The 6,000-nt window shown below is 29.6% G+C and overlaps 1 protein-coding gene across 1 annotated transcript in view; it reads left to right on the top strand.

Moving 5' to 3' along the window:
* The first annotated feature begins 5,337 nt into the window (after positions 1 to 5,337).
* Positions 5,338 to 6,000, top strand: part of LOC139523627 (hemicentin-1-like) — a 42,557-nt gene continuing 41,894 nt past the window's right edge. Inside the window, exon 1 of the mRNA XM_071317792.1 lies at positions 5,338 to 5,457. The gene's annotated coding sequence lies outside the window, so the exon portion shown is untranslated. The remainder of the gene's footprint in view (positions 5,458 to 6,000) is intronic.

Genomic DNA, 6,000 nt, shown 5'->3' with positions numbered 1-6,000 from the left:
TTAAATTGGCATTTTAAGGGGAGGTTACTCTAAAACAGTGCATTTTTTCTGAAGGATTCTACATGGAATTTTCCCATTTTGTATTTGAGCAGGAAAAAACGTACGGTGACCCTATCTTTTCTTTTGATATTCTAAAAGCAATGTCTGAAAGCTATCTTTTCCTGAAGTATTTAACAATTGTATCATTTTGTTTAGTTTCTAATCACAAAATGGTGTTTTTTCCTGCATAATCCATATAAAATGTGTCATTTTGTCCCGTCCTGTAGCTGGAGAAAATGCACAGTGACCTATCATTTTTATTATATTTTTCAACATGTATCAATAGATACTACGTTTTGGCAAAGTATGAACAAATTCTATCATTTTTATTTTAGACTCCCATACCACCTTAAGATATTTTTAAAAGTCTTACGCACACTAACTTCACTGAGAGAGAGAGAGCGAGAGTTTAATCTAGATTTTAAGTTAAAGTGTAAACCTTGGTCATTTTGTTAAGAATGTACTACTGTCATGTAAAAATGTGTTTTGCTTTTTGTTTTAATTATGCGCGATACTACTTTTTGATGTTAATTTTTTAATTGGGATTACCAACCATTTATATGTGTTCCTATACTGTATATATAGTTTTCCTGACCTGATGATTGTTCGATTAATGCATTGTATCGTGTAAAGATTTTGGACTTTTTCTTCGAACGGAAAATCAAAAGACCAAATTCAATTCATGTGAAATTCGAAGTAAGTGACTCCCCTAAAAACACACTTGACCTCAATCAATGAAATATACCCTCAGATCAATTTACAAACTATTTTATTGCAAGAGTGTTGATTATTTAAAATTAATGAGGACATTTGTTTCAGTTTCGTTTCAAGCTAATGACCTGGAACGAATGTAGACATACATAATTGTTTACAAACCACCAAAAATAATTAATCATAAAATATTCTTTTAATCGTTGAAACATAGATATTCTATAACACAACACACCTCTTTTTTATGTTTTTTTTATTTTTCCATATTGCATCATCTTTATTTTTGTTTTGTAAATTGATATGGGGTTTTTTTTGTAGAATGTTTTTAGTATTTGTTTTTTGCCATAACAGTGTCGTTCAAGTCTGACTTGTGTGTGTATTGTCACCTCTCCTAGTTTCAATTTCTTTTTAAAGAGCGAATGAAACGCAATCGTTAAGAAACAAAATAAAAAGAGAAGAGTACAGTTTTCCCGTTTATCATACATGTAGACATACATTTACCGTGGGAATGAGTTACCAAAGCTGTCCAGTTTATTATATATTAAAAAATGAAGGTTACACGGGAATGAGTTACTAAAGTTGTCCCGTTTATCATATATTTTGGACATAAAAATTTAAATGGGAACGAGTTACTTACATAGGGGTCATTTTTAATTTTCGTTACCAGAAAGTTCAAATCAATACCATCTTTAGAACTGGTTTTGTTTTACTCAAGTATTGTTTTAAACATGTTTAAATATAGAAATATATCTTACATTTTGAAGTGTATCACTTACATATTCGTAAAAATGTAAAGGGATCTAGATGGGGTTGATAGGTTAAGAGAATAATAGAGAACTAACATATAAAAAGTTGTGAGAATACATATGAAATGAATATACCCCCATCCATATCCTCATTGTAAGTACATGGGTTTTTTTTCAAAAAGTCAGATCATGGTAACTCTAAATACTCGAAGTTATTTTCTTAGATGAGAATATAGCTTGTATGTCATTCATGTCGTAACTATAAAAACTAGAAATAAAACATGAAGGTTTGTAGGGTCATTTTTTATTTAAAATATTTTTTGAAAGTCAAACAAACACTCATTACAGAACGGGAGAGAATGCATTTAATGTAACAAATTAGAATAAAAGTCCACACACATTGATTAATTTGTCATCAAGAAATGAAGAGAGTGCACTTCTGTCATATAATATAAAAAATGTTTTGCTCTTCTCTTTTTTTCTTTTTTGGCACACCATAGCTGTTTGATGTTTATTTAAGAATTGAATGCTGCTTTTTGTAAATTTATTGGGGTGTAAAAGCGTTGACCGAAGTACATTTTGTATGAAGCGCGGAAGCGCTTCATACTAAAAATGTGCGCACGGTCAACGCTTTTACAACCCTATAAAGTTACAAAAAGAAGCATTCAATACTTATAATTACATTTTCTTAGCTAGAATCATGAAAACACGTTTTTTATCAAGTCTTTATATAATTTACCTGTGCACTTTATTGTGGGACCTCGTGTCATCGTGAATGATAAATGTTATTGTCTCATACAATTGTTTCAGGAATAGCACGTGATGTGCAGTTAGCCAATCAGAATAACGTATTATAATGAAACATACATCTAATGTAATTATTCGTTGTTATCAATTATTTGAATGTATTACTGTTTTGTACATATAGATTTTGCTGCCCTGATGAATACTCGTTTGTTAAATTGTGTCTTGCATATATTTAGGACTTTTTCTGCAAAAGGAAAAAAATGAAATGTCCAATTTCAATTCATGTCAAATTTCGAAATACTAGTAGGTTAATGAACTAAAAATACACTGGAACTCGACCAAAATATTTACCGTCAGATCATTTCACAAACTATTCTAATGCAAGAGTGTTGTTTATTTAAACTAAAGAAGGAAATGTGTTTCAGTTTCAAGTCTATGACCTTGAACGAATTTAGATATACAATATTTTGTACCATATATTAACCATGAATGCATATTATTTATCTTTTAAATGGTTATCTTAAATATGAATAATTACAAAATACTCTTTATCAATTCAAATATTACCAAATTTTAACGAATATTTCCCATGATACATTTACATTATAATCAGTTACATCACACCACCTTAAAAATTCGTAACGCCATTTTTTTTCATTGTTCATTGTATTTGTATGTAGCAATGTAAATTAACATATCATTGCACATTATTGTTCATTGACATATTTTGTAGAATGTTGTATGTTTTGGTTTTTCGTTTTGAACAATTGACAGCAAATAAAAGAAATAAAGTTAATGTCCTGGAGTTGAAACCTTCCATATTTGCCGATCAATGACTTTGGATGAATGAAGACATATAGTAAGAACACCTGCTTTATCCCGGGTTGGGAACCCCTACCCCTTTTTAAAATGACTGGATCTGACCCTGCTAAATACCCGAGAAGCTCATTTTCTAGGTGGAATATTGCTTAAATATCAGTCCCGTCGTAACTCTAAAAACCGGGAAATAAAACTGGAAGGTCTGCAGGGTCCGTTTTGATTTTAAATATTTTTAAAAGTCATACAAACACTCATTTCAGTGTGAGGGAATTTAAGCTAAAGAGTTTGTGTAAATGTGCACATCGATGTCATTTTTTATCAATACATAGAAAGTGTATACTACTGTCATGTAAAAATAATATTTTGATTTTTTTTTAATTTTTGCACGGTACAATTTTTTTATGTGTTTCTTTTCATTTACATGGGGTTTTTTTGGTTATGAGCTACTAGTAGTTCAATGTGTTACTACGTTGTGTATAGCTTTCCTGGCTTGTTTAATATTCATTTATTGCATTGTGAAATTGAGAATGGAAATGGGGAATGTATCAGAAAGACAACAACTCGACTAAAGACCGGAATACAGTCGAAGGCCACCAATTGGTCTTCAACATGTAGCGAGAAAATCCTTCATCAGGAGGCAGAGTTAAACATGTGTCTTGTATAGATTTTAAGACTTCTTATCCGAAAGATAAAATCGAAAGTCCAAATTTGATTCATGTCAAGGTTCGGAATAAGTTAATGAACTTGAATTACAAAAACTCAATAAATACATGTTATCCTCATATCAATTTACAAACTATTCTTATACAAAAGTGTTGATCATTTAATTTAAATCTTATAAGGAAATGCGCTTCGTTTCACTTTCTAGTCTATGAACTTAAACGAAACTAGATATACGTCAGTTTTTACAATCCACCAAACATAATTCCATATTATTTATAAGATATTCTATTAAATCGTCAAAAATATTGTTCCATTACAAAATATCCTTTATCAATTTTAATCTGTCAACATTTTAATGATAACATTTTAACGAATATTTCCCATGATACATTTGCATTCTAATCAGTTTTATTACACCACTTTAATTTAAAATCCGTAACGCCATTTTTTTCCATTATCCTTCGTTGTTACAATATTGTATTTGTTTGTAGTAATTTAAATTTACATATCATTGCACATTAAACTGATATTATCATACACGAGTGCCTGTTCAAACGTTAATAAGTTATACTCGCCGACTAAACCATTGACTCATTTTGATTGTTTGTTTTCGTTTTTGTTTTTGTTTTTATTTGGGTTCTTTTTTTTTGCATGCATCATTTTTATTTTTGTTTGTTTTATAATTATGTTTTGTAGAATGTTGTATGCCTTTGTTTTTCTTTAGTCATAATGTTTTAGGTTCCCCTTTCACAGTTTTAATTTTTTCGTTACGCCATATAAAAGAGTCGCTTAATCCGACTGATGTATTTTATAATCCTCTCTCCCAGTTTTATTTTTTTAAAGAGCGGATAAAACGCAATTGTGAGAAACAAAATTTAAAAAAGAGTTCATACAAATATACTCCCAAGCTTTTAGGGAAATTGCTTTAAACGATCTTAAAGTACATCAGGTTTGAACTCACTTCCCCCTTCTGGGATTGTTAAATAGCAGAAAACTATCGGCCTAGATTTTTAATGAAATGTGCAGATTTTGATGTACGAATGGAATTAATTTGTTAGACTTTTCACATAAATAATGATAATGATGAGTTTTATCATATTTTAATGACTGTTTTTAACGAATACAGAGTAGCAACGTCTAACGTTTAACGTTGACATATAAGGGAACTAGAATAATGTATCTTTTATAAAGGAATGTGTGATAATTACACATATTTTATTTTGTAAAAAGAAAACGAGTCCCGTGACTCCAATTTTATTTTTATTTTCTGAAAGCTCATTATAATATCTATCTCCTTATATTTTATTTCAAAATTCAAACTTCTCCATAAACAATCTATTCAAATTTTGACAATTTTTCATAATCTGTAGGTTGAAAAAGGCCCCGAAATCCTTACTTATTATTTTTAATAACTAGCAAGATTTAAAATACATTTTGGCAAATCATTAAAAAAGAATCCATGGATTTTAATTTATACCTGCACCCCCTTCTACCTATATATAGAAACAAATGACAATTGTAGTTTGGAATAGCGTGTGTTCATTGAACATATTTATAAATACAGTCGTCTTTTATTTCTTTGTTCAGTATATTTAAAGTCTAAAATCTGTAAAACGATCTCTATAATTACTAGTTGTGATACAATTCATGTTGTAACCCGAAAGAAGGAAGTAGAATTTATTGAAAGAAAATATCGATTTCCGGAAATAAGCTGAAGATGAGAGATTAGTAGGTACGTAAGTGCTTGATACTATAAGTTGTCAACTTTCCGTTTGTTAAGTGTTTTGTCATCTTTATTTCCCTTTCAACTTGAAATGACACTACCACGCATTCGCGGAACACCACTAGATATAGATCGGTTTCTATTTGTAAAAGCTTGCTCTCATCAATATGGTAAGCAACTGCTCAAAGGAAATATAACTTACTGGGGAAAATAGAGAGATAAAATCAAAACTGTGAAAAAATATATCACTTTCCGATCTATAAACATGAAGTGGTTTCAGTTTTAGTTCATTATTCACGAATTTTTAGTTAACAAATAAACATAGAATATGCAAATTACATATTGCATGATTGATCAATTTAAACACTGTTTTTAATATTTTCAAATATGAATAACTATTTATAGCTCATTGTTAAACAGCATCCAGTTTCAATCACTAAATACAAATGACCTTATAATTTTGTAAGGGGTTGGATGTGGGGACATTCTTTTCTTTATTCGTATTTTTTACACCATTTATTCTATATAAGTTTTATTTAATCATCCTATCAC

The sequence above is a fragment of the Mytilus edulis genome, chromosome 5, assembly GCF_963676685.1.
Source record: "Mytilus edulis chromosome 5, xbMytEdul2.2, whole genome shotgun sequence".
NCBI classification, from domain to species: Eukaryota; Metazoa; Mollusca; class Bivalvia; order Mytilida; family Mytilidae; genus Mytilus; species Mytilus edulis.
The sequence above is the reverse complement of the archived record's forward strand: the minus strand, read 5'-3'. Positions and strand labels throughout refer to the sequence as shown.